Consider the following 18,309-nt stretch of genomic DNA (forward strand, 5'->3'; position numbering starts at 1 on the left):
TTTTGGTGTTGGTAGCATAAAATATAATCATAAACGATATCAAAACTATAATACATATGTATGCGGACATTTATGTCTTAAATTTTTATGTAAACAATTGAATATTCCTGATTTGTATACTCTGCATATAAATAAATGATATTCTTAGTTTAAACGTTAGTTATTACTTTGACCTCATCATGGACGATTCACTTATTTTAACGTTGTCTGGAAATTCTTCCATCTTAGAATCTCAATTTTTTCCACCAATAGAGTTGTCTAATTTTAAAAATTATGCTCTTGGTCTTGTTGAATTTTTAACTTTTAATTCTATTCCTAATATAGATGTTGGAAAGAATAAATTTTACGTAGGAAATGAAGAAATTATTATACCCACAGGAAGTTATGAAGTTAGTGATATTGATCAAGTTTTGCATTTAATTTTAAAAAATAAAGGAATTAATTTTAGAATCAAACCAAACAATAATACATTGAAATGTACAGTTTATTGTGATGAAGAAATTAATTTTAAACCCAATGATTCTATAGGTAGTTTGTTAGGATTTTCTCCTCGCAAATTAAAAGCTCAAGAATACCATGAGTCTGATCAACCAGTATCAATCATTAAAATAAATTCATTAAGAGTAGAATGTAATATAACAACGGGAGCATACATTAATGGTGAAAAAGTGCATACAATTCATGAATTTTTTCCTATTGTTCCACCAGGATATAAAATAGTGGAAGTACCAAATCACGTCATTTACTTGCCAGTCGCTGTCAAGACAATAGACTATATTCAATTGCGAATTGTAGACCAAGACGGAAATTTAGTTAATTTTCGAGGGGAAACTTTAACAATAAGGCTTCATATTAAATCCTTAAAATAATGGGTATTGTTTTTAATAATAGAAAAAGGATTGGTTTTGGTTATAAAATTAAGACACCATGCCAGAAGCAAATCAGTCGTCGGCGAATCTTGAAGAGATTAACACCTCAGAACCTGCAACTACTGAAAAATCTCGGTCTAAGGATTGAAGATTACCGAAACTATCAAAATATACGATTTTATCTTTATTCTTTTTATATGCACACCAATGTGTACCGGGACCATTTTTATCATCTAGATTAATAATTGCAAATTCAGTTTCTTTAGGACCACGCATAGGTAGTTCATTTCGCATAAAAACTCCTCGAAAATATGGAATTTTTAAAAGCTTTGCAAATTTAAGTAAATCTAAGTCGGTTAGGGCTCGGTGAGGTAGCTTTACTTCAAGTTTTTTGACTTGCATCCTTGTCCTGCTTTATAAGGTTTAAGGTGTAACCCTAGACCTGTCCTATATGGTTTTAAATAGAGCCCTTTTCCTAAGGCAATAGACTCCATTGTTTGATTGTGTCGCTTGCTTTCCTCTAGTTGACGTTTTGCAGAATTTGCATCATTTACAGCTTTAGCTATGCCAGCTGCTCCCCCTGCTAGAGCCCCTGTTGCACTTAAACCCGCAAACAAAGGAATAAGAAAAGGTAAAATTCCTCCCACTTTAGAAGGTATCGGTAAAACTCGAGGTTTATTAATTTTTCGCCTGCCACCAGCAATTTTAACTGCCAAACGTGCACCTTCAAGTGCTGATTTAATAGTAGACTGGGCATTTGTATCCAATTTCATAGATTTTTTAGCTGCAGTTACAATCTTCCTCAACGTTGATTTTTTATTTTCCCTCTTTTTCTTCATATTTTCTTTTGACTTGATTCCCATACCCAATTTTGATTTGACCTTCATTGCATTTGTTATTGCGTAAGCTGCAGCTCTTTCACTATAATTTGCGTCAGGAGCAAACACACGATGCCAAGCTTTATCAGCAAGTACTCTATCAGCTGCGTTTCTCGCTTCTACACTTTCCCTATTTTTTGAATAAGAAATATCGTGCTGTTTACAAGCAGCGTCGAGAGGGTTGATTCCTGGATCACCTCGTGCTAATCTCTTTGCTAATTTTGTTCCTGGACCACAGTATTGATAGCCAGGTATATGAAGTTCGAAAGGTAATTTATTGATAATTTTATTCAAAATACCTCTACCTCGTCTTACTCTTTTCGAAGTTTTCTTTAAACTAATTTGTTTTTTATTTACACCCATATTTATATTCTTTACGGTTAGAAAACTTTTTCAAGACTAAAGGGGAAATCTATATAACCAATGTATTTATAGTTTTTTGCCATTTGACTACAAACAGTCGACCTTTAATGATCTAACAAAAAAATTATGACAGCAATAGTCAATTATCACAGTAATAGTCAATTATCCCAATTGCCTCCGACAGTAGGAAACGTGGACCTTGCCCAAAGCATGAAAGAGTTGACGATCGACACCAAATCGCAAACCTCTCCTAAAAAACTAGACCTAGCAATCAGATGCTGTAAAGTAGCATGGACCTTATTATTGGACTTGCATGCAAACGTTACAAGCGACTACAGTAAACTGACATTGAAACTATTAAAAACCTTGTATTTATAGTTTTAACCTCAGTTATCGTAAGAATGGAGTTCGAAGCACAATCGATTAAATTACCAGTTTACAATTTTGACACTCTTGTTCAAGATTGTAATAAAAAAACAGATAATCGTCATGGAAATTTATTGCCAAATAGTGTGCGAGCAATATTTTGTGGACCGTCAAATTGTGGAAAGACAAATGCTTTACTTGCTCTTTTAATACATCCCAATGGATTACGATTTGAGAATGTTTATGTGTACTCAAAATCGTTATATCAACCAAAATACAAATTTTTAGAAAACATTTTGCAACCAGTAGAGGGTGTTGGCTACTTTCCATTTAATGAACATGTGGATGTTGTAGAACCAAACAATGCGTTACCAAACTCAATATTTATATTTGATGACGTAGCATGTGAAAAACAAGATAATATTAAAGCTTTTTTTGCTATGGGAAGACACAAAGCGGTGGATTGCTTTTATTTATGTCAAACATATGCGCGCATTCCAAAACATTTAATACGCGACAATGTTAATTTACTAGTTTTATTCAAACAAGATGAAATGAATCTTAGACATATTTATGATGATCATGTAAATACTGATATGACATTTATGGAATTTAAAAAACTCTGCAACTCTTGTTGGAAAAATAAGCATGATTTTATAGTGATTGATAAAGATCGTGATATCAATGAAGGCAGATATAGAAAGTGTTTTGATTGTTTTATAAAATTAGAGAAATGATATTCTTTATAAACAGTTTCATTCAAGACATTGGTCAATCAACATGTCTTCTACACACTTGAAACATTTGCGAAAACAAAAAGATATTCTTGGTCAAATTGCAAAAGCCAGTGATGCTATTCGACGAAAGCATAGACTGATGAAATTGGGCAAGGAAGAAATTGAACAGACTTTAAATAATACCTTTAAACCTATAGTGACACCAATTCAGAAATTAGTTGACGACATTGAAATTGTCAAACAAATTCGACCAGTAAAAATTGAAAGAGAGGGAGTCCTTCCTTTAGAGTTTGAAGAAGATCAAGAAGTTAGGAGAGAGAATGATTCATTTTTAAGAGATGACTTATCATTTGCAACAGCTGCTGATGATGACGATAACGGTGATGATGATGGAGATGATAATGGAGATGGAGATAAATCAGAGAAAGATGGTGCTATTTTATATCTTCAAATGTTGGATGAAAAGGGAAAAGATTTAGATCCTTCATATGGAGTTCGTAAATTATCTAAAGGCCAATTAATGATTGGTAATTCAGGAATAAATTTTGAACAAAATAATATTAGTGTAGCTAATAAAACATATCCTGCAACGAAAGGTTTACTTGAGCTTTTATTCAAAAAAGTTCCAGAAGAAGCTGTTTTAAGTGTAGTTGATCGGGAAAATTATAAAAATATTGTAATATCAACTAATGCTCATAGAAAATATTACAAAGCAGATGGCGCTGTTAGAGATAAAAAGAGTTTAAAATATCTAAACTATATAGCAGTACATTATGGTGAAGGTTTAATTCCAGAATATATGACTCAACAAGAAGATGCAAAAATTGATTATGTTTATTGGGATGATCCTAATGAATTGGTTGATCGTTTAAGATTGCTCTTGGCATCTCAAGCAGCTGGAAATCCCAGTCATAATAATGAGATTATATCAATTATTGAAGAGTTGAGAGAAGCTGGAATTGTTTATTAATTAACAGTTGTAGAAATTTTTATCATTTTCATGATGAGTATCGACATATTCGGACGTCAGTTTAAAAGCACAGAAACTTCAAATCGAGGTCCACCAGGACTTGGTTTTAAGTTGACTGCTGAAGGAGATTTTACTATTGAAAATAAGAAACTTTGTAACGTAGCTGATGCCGAGAGCAACGGTGATGCAGTAAACTTGAATATTGTAAACAAAGTTATTGAATCTAAAGCGAACGCCATCTATGATGTAATCGGTTCCGTGAGAAATGATGTAAATGACAATGTAGTAAAGATTTTAGATTTAGAAGATTTGATAAAAAAATATTTTGAAAATCTAAGAATCAGTATTGAAAGAAATATAGAGATGATGTCTACCAACAAAGACATTATTTTACAATTAGACAGCAGACTGCGCACACTTGAAGGTAATTAGCAATGGAGGATCAAAAACTACAGTTGGTGAAAGAGTTACATAAACCAGCGAGAAAAAATTATAAGCGAAGAAGTGTTGACATTCGAGGTTTTGACGAGACTTGGCAAGCTGATCTTGTTGAAATGCAACCTTATGCGAGAGAAAATAAAGGTTACAAGTACCTGTTAACCGTCATTGATACATTTTCAAAGTTTGCCTGGGCTATTCCAGTAAAGTCTAAAAAAGGTGAAGATGTGACTGCGGCAATGAAATCTATTTTAATTAAAAAACGCATACCGAAAAATTTGCAAGTAGATAAAGGAAAAGAATTTTATAATTCACATTTTGAAAATCTTATTAAAAATTATAACATTAATTTGTATTCTACTCATAGTAATTTGAAAGCGTCAATTTGTGAACGATTTAATCGTACTTTGAAGAATAAAATGTGGATGCAATTTAGTTTACGCGGTAATTACAAATGGATAGATATATTAAGTGATTTAGTAAATGCGTATAATAATAGTAAACATCGAACAATAAAAATGAAACCAATAGATGTAAATGCTGAAAATGAAAATAATTTGTTGTTTAATGTATTTAAAAAAGTTGCAGTAAACAGGCAATATAATAAGAAATTTAAAGTTGGAGATAGAGTACGTATAAGTAAAGTTAAACATGTTTTTGAGAAAGGTTATACACCAAATTGGACTACAGAAATATTTACTATAAGCGATGTAAAAAATACTAATCCAATAACATATGTCTTAAAGGATTATCAGGAAAATCTAATAAGTGGATGCTTTTACGAGCAAGAACTTTCTAAAGTTAAATATCCAGATGTATATTTAGTTGAAAAAGTATTAAAAAAACGAGGATCTAATGTATTTGTAAAATGGTTGGGTTTTGATAATTCTCATAACAGTTGGATAAACGAATCTGAATTATAATGTATTTAAGAAAGGTTAAAATAAAAATAAATTGAATTGTATGCATTTTTGTATTTATTTATCCTCTCTTTACAATAATTTACCATTGATATATTGAATATTTGACATTTGTTGAATAGCTTCATTTGATATTTGTTTACAGTGAAATGTGACAAGTTCCAGCAATAATGTCTCTAAATTTAAAACATTAGTTCTTCCCATCACTTTTTGAAGTATTCTACTGTAATGTTTTTTAATAAAATCCGTGGCATGTTTTGTAGACTTTACATTATTTTTAAAGATTAATTCTGCAATAGACTTTACAATTATATCTTTACTATACTGCAAATTGAATTTTGATAGTTCTACATGTTTTTGTTCAACACAAGGAATAAGTTCATTAAATATTGCAAATGAAGTTTCACTAAATGTAAATGATTGATCTAAACGCTCAATTGATATTAAACGATATGTAACACTAAAACGTATTGTAAACGTTTCACAATCCAGCACTGATGCATCACAATCTCCGTTGAAAAATCGCATTATATGTTTTACTGCATCACACAATAGGCGCCATTCTTGAAGCTCCAAAGACAATGATACTCGTGGATGGCTGCTTCTTAGTTGAATTTTAGGTATTATTTTCCCATTTATGTCTAGTTCTGCTCCAACGACAACTTGCTTTGTAAATGATGGATTCAAGTTGTAAATTTTTGATAATAACATTTCTCTGCATGGTAAATATGACATTTTATGTCTTCTACTGGTCAACTCCCTCAGGAACAAACTCTATCTGATTGTAAGGTCCTCCACGATTTCTTAAATATACACCACCTCTGACAGCTTCAGCTTTTAGACTGTTGAAAAGATTTGCATCCTCTTCAAATATTTTTAGCATTCTTGGTGGTAGGAAAATGTTAAATTCATTATTTATTTCAGCAACAATTTTCGGACCAAATTTCGTATCAATTTTTCGAATGTCTGTTACTTTATAGAATGCATCGATGGTTAACTCCTTTGTTGTTTTGGTGACCAAGACTTTGCTTGCTTTGTTTAATTTATCGAAATTCATTTTCATCACTTAAATTTAAATTTTCAAATTTTTTTATTAAAATATTTAACTGCGACCTTGCTTCAATTAAACTTTTAACTTTATGTATTTCTTGAATTAATTTGTTCAAGCGCACTTGAATTTCACGACGTTGTTCTGCTAATATGTTCATTAACCAACTTAAACTGCAGGAATGATTTCGTTTATAAAAATTGCCCTCTTTATATACATGAGATATGACCTATTTGACCTTCAAGTTAATTATAGATTTCTTGGAATTTCGGTAAGATCAAAAGCATTCTTATGAAAAGAACCAAAAATGTTTGTAAAAATTCCTTAGATAAGAATCTAATAAACAGTGATTTGCAATATTTAGACGAAAATAATAATTCCAAGAATAAAATAAGTAAAAACAAAAACAGGAAATACCAATGATAATGAGTCATCAATAAAAAATTCCAAAACTCTGAGTCATCAACCCTATTTTGCGAAAAACAAAGAAATTATGTGTCATCGTTAAAGAATGCACCATGTAAAAAACAAAAACAGGAAATTCCAATGATAATGAGTCATCAACCCCATTTTGCGAAAAACAAAGAAATTATGTGTCATCGTTAAAGAATGCACCCTGTAAAAAAACAAAAACGGTAAATTCCAATAAAAAATTGCAAAATTCTGAGTCATCAACCCCTATGGAAAATTCTAGGATTGTTTTATAATTCCAAGAAATTAGATAAATTCCAAGAATCACATTTGCATCATGATCTCAATATCCCCCCACTCCAAAAATTCTAGGAAGTATGACGTCATATCCGGCTCAGCATAACAGTCAGAATATCCCCCCCCAATGGATTGAGTCTTGGCTAAGTGGTTTGAGTCTGGGCTAAAAATGTCGGTAACATGTCGGTGCAGGAATCTTGGTCCAGAACGCTCCCTGTCTATCTACTAACCTTTAATCTATCGTCAGCATTGGTCTTTCGCGCCTGGGTATCTGAGTAAAAATTATTATTCACTTTATATATAAGTTGTTGTTTAGCGGTATTGTATATTGGCGTTGTTATGCCCACATCCGCAAGCGAGCAAATAGCGTAGTGGTTAGCGTATTAGACTTCGGTGCGTAGATTTGGATAGGCTTGCCCAGGCGCGAAAGACCAGTGCTGACGATGGGTTGAAACTTGACTGAGTCTTGAACGCCCAGCGTTGGGATGGTGGGAGCACGACAATCGCAACGTCACGCTGTAAAGTCTCAAGGTTATTTGTGTTTAGTCGCGCGCGTTTGACGAAAAATATATTTTTGATAATATTCAGTAAACAGTTAATCCTAGTGTAAAACTACTAGGCATAAATATTTACTACTACCTAATGAACATTTTTTTCACTGAAAATTTTACAGATAAACGAAACTCTTGAACTTTGAAAATAATAATTTGACACTGTGCGAGAAAAAAATAATATATAATTTAACTTATAAAATTATCAGAAAAAATATTTTAATATTAAATAATTTATAAATATTTATATTTAATATTGTACAGTGCACACGGCAATAAAGGAACTGAATATTGTAACAAGATTGACCGAGTCTTGAATCGAGCATGGGACGAACATTGGTGTCCCATACTGAGTGACGGCACTGGCATTGATATAGTAGATTAGGCGAGAAGCCTTCCAGCCTTCTGTGGCCGAGCGGTTTAAATGCGTGCGTTGAGAACTTCCGGTATGCGTTAGGGGGGCGGGGTGCGTGAGTTTCGATCCCACATGCGAGCGAATATTTTTCATTCTTTGTTATAAGCGTTTATATAAAAAAATAAAATTGTGTGTTGTGTTGTGAATAAAAAATGTGAACATGTTTATAAATAATGTTAAAAGTATGTTAAAAATCAAGAAAAAAATGTAACGATTAACAGAAAAATTGTCTTTTTTTACTAAAATTATTTTTTTAAAATTACTATTCAAATGATATTTATTGTTAGTAATATATTCTTATTTATATGAAAATAATATAATTATTACAAATAATAACTTATTATCATTACGCACATGAATTAAAATAATAACAATAATATTTATTATTGATTAAGTATATTTTACAAGGCTTTCATACGGTATTATGTTGTTTATTTAAATGACAACGTTTCAATGCTTTTAGCATCCTCATCAGGTCTTTTACATAAACAAAGATAGAAAGAAAGATAAAGAACTCATTTCACAATATAAACACCTGTAAAGGTTAATTACAAAAATTAGAATTCACGAAAACCAGAAATCACCAAAATAAAAAAACAAAAAAACAAAAGAAAAGAAAACTTACCTCTTAAAGAGGGTTTATATTATTAATTTAAAAGTTACATTTTAAAAAAAGGTAATGTGCACATGTCACAAAATAGTGAGGTTATGTATATATGAAAGAAAAATCGAAAGAAAAATCGAAATCGAAAGAATCGAAAACGAAAGAATCGAAAGAAAAAATTTAAAATAATAACAATTTAAAATAATAATAATTATAAAAAAATTGATCATTATAAAAAATTGATTATAAATATTTGGAATATTTAAATTTTTGGAATATTTAAATTTTTGAAATTAAAAATGAATATAATTGACTTAAATTTGCAGTGTCAGTATTAAAATTAACTGAAGAATTTATATTTTTTTGTATATGAATCATTTCCAAATATTTTCTTTTAAAATCAATTGTCTCTGTTTCCAAAATAGAAACTTTAGAGAAATTGAAATTATGTTTATGTTTTGTAGCATGTGAACAGAGACCCGTACTAATACTTTTATCTTTAACAGACTTCTCATGTTCGTGAACCCTATCACACAAATGTCGCATCGTTTGACCTACATATACTTTTCCACAATTTTTACATGGGATTTCATAAACACAATGAGTTCTTTTCAATAAAGGTATGTTATCTTTAAAATTATGAGGAAAAACGGTTTTCTGCAATGTTTTATCTATAGAAAAAACTAAAAAAGAATTTGTGCTTTTAAATATATTATATAAAATAGATTCAAAATCTTGTATATATGGAAAAACAAAAATAGTTGTAGATTCATCACCAAACTTACTAAAACGTTTTAAAGGATTCATAATTTGATGGTATCTAACACTAATTTTTTTATCTAAAAGCGTTGGAGGGAAACCATTATTAATAAGTGTCTCCTTGATAAAACTCAAATTTTCAAGATGAAAACGTGGATGAGATAGTTTAATAGCTCTATCCACCAAAGAATAAATTACTCCAACCTTCTGAGAAAAAGGATGGTGAGATGCAAAATTAATATACCTTCCTGACCAAGTCTTTTTTTGATACCAGTTAGTAATTAAAGAATTGTTTTCTACAATTAGTAAAATGTCAAGAAAATTAATTTTATTATCTAAAGAATTCTCAATTGTAAACTTCAGTCTAGAATTTGCCGAATTGAAAGAATTAAAAATCTCATTGATCTTATTTGTCGGAGCACAAATTTTTGTAATTAACCTTTACAGGTGTTTATATTGTGAAATGAGTTCTTTATCTTTCTTTCTATCTTTGTTTATGTAAAAGACCTGATGAGGATGCTAAAAGCATTGAAACGTTGTCATTTAAATAAACAACATAATACCGTATGAAAGCCTTGTAAAATATACTTAATCAATATATTAAGAATACGGATGTAAAAATTTTGAAAATCAATATTTATTATTATTATTAATAATTCATATATTCACATTATATTGAATAAACGTGAGAAACGAGTTAATTTGGGAACAGTGGAAGCAGTCTTGTTTCAGTCCTGCGTTAGGCGTCCGCAGCATTGATTGAGCATTGATGTCCAATGCTGAATCAAGGCTCGCGCTGCAGTCTGGAATGGGTGTTACATTAAAGCTTCGATCATTCCTGCTCTCGCTGATTCACTCATGCTCAATCAATGTTGACCAATGCTCGGCCAATCTTTATAAAGCCTGAACTCGGCGTCACTTCGCGCCTGGGTGGGCTTCGTATCCCACTGCGAGCGTTTAGAATTTTAATGTGTAAAAAAAATGTAAAATGTGTAAAAAATGCTTCAAATGATCTATAAATAAATGTTAATTAACATGCACCATGCATAGTTAATTAAATATATTTTTTTATTTTATTTTTCAATAGAGAATATAATTTGGCCCGCGTCGCTTGCTAGGCGGACGAATGCCAGTAGAAAGTCATGTTTCGGAACAAAATTTGGCCCGTCCTGGTTGCCAGACGGACGAATGCCGGTACAACGCCGGTTGTTAGGCGGCATCAAATCTGTACCGAGCCAGGCGCGCAGCCACTACAACACATTGTCAGGTTCCAGTACAATGTCTGCACCGCTCCGGTCGTCAGGCGGATCCATGCAAGTACAGTCTTACCGACGGCTGTACAGGCGCGGTACCCTGCCAGTGGGAAATTTCCGCCTGGGGACTGATATTATCCTTTACAACCGCACGCTCGGCGAGTTCTCCTTCCCATCCGCTCAATTGTATGTATTATTCAACCACCAACCATTTTTCTCCGTGTATACTTATGTATTAAAATAATTGAATTTTTACGAAGAATTGAATTGAATTTAGAAAAAGAATTTTATTATTTATAAAGATAATTAAAATTTTGACCTCAATTTTTAAAAATTTCTGAATATAATTGAATTTTTGCGAAGAATTTTATTATTTTTGAAAATAATTGAATTTCTGCTATAATTTGTAACTTTTCTCCAAAATTCAATTATTTTAGTGTTTTTAACTAAAACTCATATTTAAGTTCATCTACATATTTATATGAAAATTGTAAACTCAACTCTTTTAAAATTAAAATAATTTTGAAATATCAAAGTAAAAAATTCATTAAATAATTTACAAGTAATAATTTGTGACGCGCTCCCAAGGAAGGTACCTTACCTAAGAAGCAAACGAATTGTAGGTTAGGTTCGTGTTAGATTTATCTTGATTAAAAATTTATTTTTAATATTAAGGTTTATAAAATTCCCTGATATTTCCAGGTTTTCCAGGTTGCGTGGTAAACCTGTTATTTGTTTTGAGTCAATGATAAAAAATTTTCTATGTAGTAATTAAATTTTGAAGAAAAAAAAAGACCAAATATTTTTGAGATTTTTCTTTTTAATAATAAAAAATATTTTTGTATAACACCTTCAAGAAAAACGCCACTTTAATTTAATGTAAATGCAGCACAAAGTTTTTGATTTCTATACTTTGAAAGAAGACACACTTTTCTGCACTCAAATCCATACTTTTCTGTTTCTATTCTTTTTCTTTTCTTCAAAGTATAGTATTATACAATGTACATTAAATGTATATATATATATATAATATTATGTACTTTTTTCTGGTAGCTTTTTGAATTATTTTTATTACTTTATTGCACATCATACAGAAAAGTATACTTTTCTGCACTCTTTTTTTATATCTTTACTGTATACTGTACAGAAAAGTATTCTTTTTTATACAGTATGTAGTATATCTAACATAAACAATGTAATCTTTGCAATTCCCAGTAAAAAAAGTATTAAGTGGAGCTGCTAGGAATTAGGAGTAAACATGAGCCAATACTAATTTGTGTAAAAACCGTATTGGGACGTTTGACTCAATTATTTTTCGTCCACCGAATACGGTCCTCTCTTCTAGCAATAAAATTAAGGACGCTGCACGGTGGGAAATATTTAAAAGTACGCATAGGCGTAGCGAGCGATTTCTCCTCAACTTCCACTCTTTTCCCCTCTTTTCACCTCTCTTGGTGCAATTTTTTTACTTTGATAATTAATTAAAAAAAATCCAGATTGAAAATAAAAAAGGGCGATTTAAGGAAAAATAATATTTAATAGTGAATATAAAACAAGTTTTCTTATGACGATTAGATGTTTCTATAGGCGTGAATATCAATCCGCGTTTTACAAAACATAGCAAACTGACAGCTCAATATGGGAGGTTAGTCATGGCCGACTATATCAGGTTGCACCGTTTGCGTAGTACAGTAGGAATGAACGTGAGGATCAAAAATATTAAATATCAATTACACTTATTGTTTACTATTATATTTATTATTTGTTTATTTATTTATTATTGTTATTATATCTTATTATTATTTATTATTATACTTACTTTTTAAAAATATTCTTATGAAAAAGCATTAAAACAATAAAGGAACATTTTTTATGAAAATATTATTAAACATAAATTTAGTAAACAAAAAAAATAAATAATAAAAAATTATGAAGTGCATAATTTTTTAAATTTTTTATTGTTATTTTTATTATTGATATTTTTAAGTAGGTATAAAAAAATATAATTTAAATATTCCACAAAATTAGTTTTAAAGTAATTTTTTGTAAGGAATTCAACGGTCATAAAATAAAAGCGGACAGAAAATATTTTGACCCTTTTTCAATTTTCATTTTGCTTAAAAATTGGTGGATTTCGAAACACACGCGTAATTTGGTAGAAAATATGTTTTTAAATCCATAAAAAAAATTCCAAATGAAATCGATGATTTTCATAATTACCTAAAAAAGTATTGTTTTGAAAAAAATCTTTGTTTTTAAACTGAAAATTCTAAAAATAACATTGTTATTCAATTTTTCTACATGGAAAATTATTTGTTTATTTATTTAATATCTGATCAAAATTTGATCTTAATTTTTCTGTATTTTCTATTTTTCATGAATAAAAATTACGATATGAAATTATTTAGAAAAATAAATTTTAAAAAATGCCCTTTTTAATAAAAAAAGCAGTAATGTGTTGAAAAAAGACGAAAATTTAATAACCGACTTCAAAAATTGTTAGAAAAAATTTGCAAACATCAACGTCGTTTTCTCAAGACAAAAATGGTTTTCGTAATTGGAAATAAATTCTGAGTACCTCTGTGTTTCGTAAAAAGGACTTTTTTCATAAAAAAGATCCAATTTTATGACAAAAATTATGTTTAATAATATTTTCATAAAAAATTTACATTACTTTTTTTTATACTTTTCCATTATAACATTTCTAAAAAATAAGAATAATATTAAATAATAATAGATAAATAAACAAATAGATATAATTATTTATATAATATTAAATAATAAAACTAATGACTTATTATTTTTGTTGATCATCTACGTCCCTACACTACCATAGCGTAAACACTTTCAACACGAAAACGGTGCAACCTGTTATGGTCAGCCATGTCCTACATCGAGCTGTTGCTTTGTTTTGTAAAACGCGGATTAATATTTACGCTCCTAGAAACACCTAATCGTCATAAGTAAGTTTGAATTATATTCTCTATTAAATATTATTTTTCCTTAAATCGCCCTTTTTTTCATTTTCTGTCTAAATTTTTAAAAATTGATTATCAAAGTCGAAAACTTCCCCTCTTTTGGTGTAATTTTTGACTTTCATAATTAATTTTTAAAAATCCAGACAGAAAATGAAAAAAGGGCGATTTAGGGAAAAATAATATTTAATAGAGAATATAAAACAAGCTTTCTTATGACGATTAGATGTTTCTATGGGCATAAATATCAATCCGCGTTTTACGAAACATATCAAACCGATAGCTCAATATGAGAAGTTGGACATGGCGGACCATAACAGGTTGCTCCGTTTGCGTGGTACAGTAGGAATGAACGTGAGGAACAAAAATATTAAATGTCAATTACTCTTATTGTTTACTATTATATTTATTATTTATTTATTTATTTATTATTGTTATTATATCTATTATTATTTATTATTATACTTACTTTTTAAAAACAAATTTTTAAACAAAATTATTTGAAATACCAAGATTAATTTTTTTTATAGACAATAATATATAATATTGACATATTTAGAAAAATTAAATTTTAATGGATAATTTTTTTCTTTATTCTTTATCAACTATAGTTTATTCCTAAAAAGACTATTTTTAGCAAAAAAATTTGGTTTTTTTATTTCTAATGATTTAAAATTTTATGCTTCTTTTCCCAAATTTTTCACTTTGATAATTTATTTTAAAAAATCCTGAAACATTTTTAAAAAAATTGGCTTTTAGAAATAAACTACAGTCAATAAACATTCTAAAAAAATGTTTTCTTTAATTATTTAATGTTTCTATGACCGTCAATTTGAATCCGGGTTTTACAAAGCAATACAAATAAATTGCTGTCTCTATATAGAAAACGTCCTATATATTTAATTATCACTTCAATATAAACGATAGTAAACAGACATAGGATAAGTGCGCTAATCATTGCTGCGGATGCTTAAATTTCTGCGCGTTTGAGAAATAAGTCATTATTTATCACTTAAGAAAATATTATAATGTTTTAAAAATGTTGAAAAAATTATTTTGAACAATTCTCAATACAATTTTCTTTAAAGATATACTATTAAAATAAAAGTACTTTATTTTAAGTTGCTGCGGACAAAATGATATCTAAATGCATATTATTTTGGCCTCAGAAACTGAACGCGCTCGCACAGCTCTACTGCCTGCAGGTATAGTCATGGTAACACATAAGAGTAAGAGAGTCAGAAAATTCAAATTAAATGTTTTTTCTCCCTTACTCTCATTGCTCCTGCCTGCGCAGGCAGGCAGTAGTGGTGTGACGAGCGACTACTATCTCGCTCGAATCACACTTCGAGATTAATCGAATCACGATTGTATGTCGCGGTGAAATCAAAATTATTAAGAAAGGATATTTCCATTTATATTTCAATAAATATAAACCTGAGACTGAGAACGACTAAAGAATATAGTAATAATAAAATACCCAAACATATTTTCATGTTTTAACAGATGTTATTTTATATAGCTTAAAGAATGAATATTTCCACTTTTGAGAAACCCAAAAGTATTTCTAAAACATCATAAAGTTAATCGGGATTAAGAAAAATGTGTTTCTTATAAAATCTAAGCTCTTCAATTCCTTCCAAAATTATCTGTTTTTTTAATACTATGTACAATTGTAAAATATACCCAAAAGTATACTCCTTTAGAAAGTCATAAAATCAGAACAGCTTAGGTTTTATAGACCAGATCCTCTATTCAGGTAATAACTACCGAAATTGTACATCTAGAAACTTTCGATCCTTTTACCTTAAAAATTGTCACGTATTGGAAAAACCCAATTTTACATTACTTTTAGAAATGATAATCATTCTAATAATTTTATAAATACACGGAAAAAAAAGTTCACGAATCTCTCGTGAACTAGTATATCACTTTTGGATGGGACACAAAATTTCAAAATTTTCATTCACTTTTGATTAGAAATCGAACGAACGTCAACGAAAAACTGAAACAAAGTTAATGAATTTTTGATGAACTGTTAATGAAGAGTAGTTCGTCAAAAGTAGAGGTACAAGTTCACGAAAAAATCGTGAACTCGCGAGTGTCAGTAGTATGCGCATCAAATATGGCTGATCAAGCATTCATCATTCAGTCGGTGTCATCGGTGTTTACATTGGGGAAAATTCTTTGATGAAAGTTATTATTTAGAATCAGTGTTTTTTATTACTTAGTGAATATTTTTGTTTGCTAATTTCCTTTGTGAAACAAATAATTCATAAAATGAATTAAAAGTTACGATAAGGGTTACGATTTCTACTTTGCACGGTCTTGAGTTTTACAGCAGACAAAGCTAATCGTTTCGTTTGTTGAAGGACAGTGTATCTAGATTTAGCCGTGGCGGTTAGTTGTTAGAAATATTATGTTATAGGGTATAGGTACTAGGTTCGAATCCCGTGAAGCGAATTACGAATTTTAATGGCGATAAAATTGTGTATTCTGTGTAGTTGGATGCGTAATAGGCGTCAAGTTATCAAATAAAGTGAAATACTATAAAAAAGTAGTGTCTGGAAATTATTTTTTCTTGTGTTTAGCATTTTTTAAAAGTTCACGAATTTTTCGTTAACTTTGACGAAAAGTTCGGAAACCGTACTATGTTTCTAGTGAAGGAGTTGATGAAATTTTGACGAACTGTGTTTGTTGATTTTCAAGAATTTTGTGTCCCATCCAAAAGTGATATACTAGTTCACGAGAGATTCGTGAACTTTTTTTTTCCGTGTAATCTCAATTTATGTATTTCACTATTTATATTAATCTAACATTTAATCAATTATTATAATTATTAATGAGGTGACATTTGTAAATAAAATACTTTCAAGATTTATAGTTTAACAATTAATTTGTTATACACGGAAAAAAATTAATCTCTAAATTAGAGATTAAATCTGAGATTTAGGCATAAACTATCACTGAAATCGGACGTAAGATGTAAGCAGATCACTAAAACTGAAATTTGGTATTATATCTAATCCGAATATTAGTATTGTGAAGAGCACGTATTTCTTATGCCTAAAAATGATATTAGGAATCTCAAATTTTATGACATGGAACATATGTTCTAAACTATCAACTTACTTGAATAAATTCAAATCTAATATATTATTTGAATAAACAATATCAAAAATTTTAGTCGTATATTTATATAATTCTTATTTTTGTAATAACTCGATGTAATAAGAATTTATAATTTATCACAATTTAGAGTGAGAATTATTCATAAAATATTTATATTGTTTTCCCTGTATGAACTATACATTGACAAGTATAAAAAAGTAGTTGGATATTTTTAAAACACAATACGAATTTTATATTTTTATTTCATTTTTTTGTTTTAATCAAATCATATATTTATTATAAGTTTAGCAAATACAGGGAAGTACTCTATTAAATTCCACATCAGTCATTGAGATACATTACGGCGTTGGAAGGTCTGTGAAATTTTAAGGTTACAATTATCGCCTGACAAAATACGGCACTGACTGATTTAAATGACGTGAAATAGGTAAATAAACATTTTTCAACCACTTTTTCTCTAAACACAGACACTTTTTACAAAATAGGCCAACATACAACGAGTAGGAATCTTCTTAATTACCTAAATTCAAAAGATTGTTTAAATTCATGCAGAAACGCGGTTGTAAAATGTAAAATTGGAAAGTGATGTAATGCTAAGAATATAACAGCTGGACCATTGTGCTCTCTGCATGCTTCTGCTCTCTTCTGGCGACTGTCAGTAAACCGCTTCTTGTTGTCTGTCATTATTTACATTACTTTCCAATCATTTCCAATTTTACATTTTACAACCGCGTTTCTGCATGAACTTAAACAATCTTTTGAATTTAGGTTATTAAGAAGATTCTTACCTGTTGTATGTTGGCCTGTTTTGTAAAAAGTGTCTGTGTTTAGAGAAAAAATGGTTGAAAAATGTTTATTTATCTATTTCACGTCATTTAAATCAGTCAGTGGCCGTATTTTGTCGGGCGATAATTGTAACCTTAAAATTTCACAGACCTTCCAACGCCGATAAGTCTAATAAATAAAAATATATGTTCCACGTGATGACGCGAAAAACATTCATAAAATACGGAAAATGAAAACTGTAATTGTATGTAACTCATATAAAAAATGTCAAAAACCATGTAAAACCCTACTTCCATGAAGGAAACCACGTGGTTTACCATGTAGTTTCCCATGTCAAACCATATGGGAAATTGAGACAGGATTTTAGTTAGGAATAGACATGGGGAATTTGAACAGTTCATCTATGCATAAAACCATACCAAATCCCACATGTTTTTCCCAGTCAAATCCTAAACCGAATCCCATGTGAAAAACAGTATCATTTATTTATAATTATTTTCCCAAGTCAATCCCCAAGTAAAAAACAGTATCATTTAT

At 29.7% G+C, this 18,309-nt stretch overlaps 1 protein-coding gene across 2 annotated transcripts in view; it reads right to left on the bottom strand.

The window, feature by feature from the left end:
* Positions 1–18,309, bottom strand: part of LOC122508802 (putative metabolite transport protein HI_1104) — a 455,038-nt gene that overhangs the window by 128,447 nt on the left and 308,282 nt on the right. The window lies entirely within an intron of this gene.

The sequence above is a fragment of the Leptopilina heterotoma genome, unplaced genomic scaffold (genome assembly GCF_015476425.1).
Source record: "Leptopilina heterotoma isolate Lh14 unplaced genomic scaffold, ASM1547642v1 Lhet_570, whole genome shotgun sequence".
NCBI classification, from domain to species: Eukaryota; Metazoa; Arthropoda; class Insecta; order Hymenoptera; family Figitidae; genus Leptopilina; species Leptopilina heterotoma.